Below are 1,019 nucleotides of genomic sequence, written 5' to 3' on the forward strand. Positions count from 1 at the left end.
AAACTAGTTAAAAATAAGTCTGTAAATGTATTATACAATCTTGTAATTGCCGACTATTATTACTTTCTTATATGGCGTTTAATTATTTATTGGTGTCAAGTTAATAGGTATTAGAATGTACGACTAAGAATTTATTTTACTAGAAAAATGAAATGCAACCTATGGGGGGGGACATTGTACCAAAAACATTTTTTATTTCATGAAAAATAAGACTTTACAACATTAAGAAGTTAAGTAAAATATTTGAGCAAAAAATTTTGCTGTTAACAGTTGTACTGCTTAATTTTTTTTTTTTTTTTTTTTTTTTTTTTGTATAAAACTGGATTTTTTTTTTTTAATATTCTTTGAATAGAAAATAAGAAACAAATAGATTCTTTGAAATGGAAAACAAAAAACAATAAAAAACATTTATCTAAAATAGTAACATCTCATAGATACAAAACTCATTATTTTATTGTAACTGTCTCTGCTATTTTGACACTCGCATAAAAAACGTGAACACGAATTCAAAACGGACTGAAGTCTACTCAATGAAACTCTGAAAAACTCTCTACTGCTGGGTGCTCACACGTGGGACACGGTTCCTTGAGGCTTCCCACTTATTAATCAGCTGCCAGGCCTGAAACCACCGTATTGTGTTGTTTTTGTAATTTCATCATCAGTGGTCTGTATGCACATGGAACTACAGCACCGGTGATACACAAGCAGATTGCTCTAAAAAATGAAGTGCTCACAGCCACCTAGTAATACAACATAGCCATGCTTTTAAAACAAACGTTACAACCTGACACTTATTAGTACACATATGTAAAATGTGGTCTCGATAATGATGAAGAAGCCCTAGGCATTTTTTGAGAAAGCCCTATAGGCATTTTTACCGATATGGAAATAGAGCCAATCATACTTGGTGAAATATGCGATAACAGCCAATCAGCATGCAGCTTTACACGTTTCACGTCAAAGAACCAACGTCAATTTACTACAGGCACTTTACAAAAGAAAACTCGACAAGGACGACA

Source organism: Cyprinus carpio, unplaced genomic scaffold (genome assembly GCF_018340385.1).
Source record: "Cyprinus carpio isolate SPL01 unplaced genomic scaffold, ASM1834038v1 S000000001, whole genome shotgun sequence".
Classification (NCBI taxonomy): domain Eukaryota; kingdom Metazoa; phylum Chordata; class Actinopteri; order Cypriniformes; family Cyprinidae; genus Cyprinus; species Cyprinus carpio.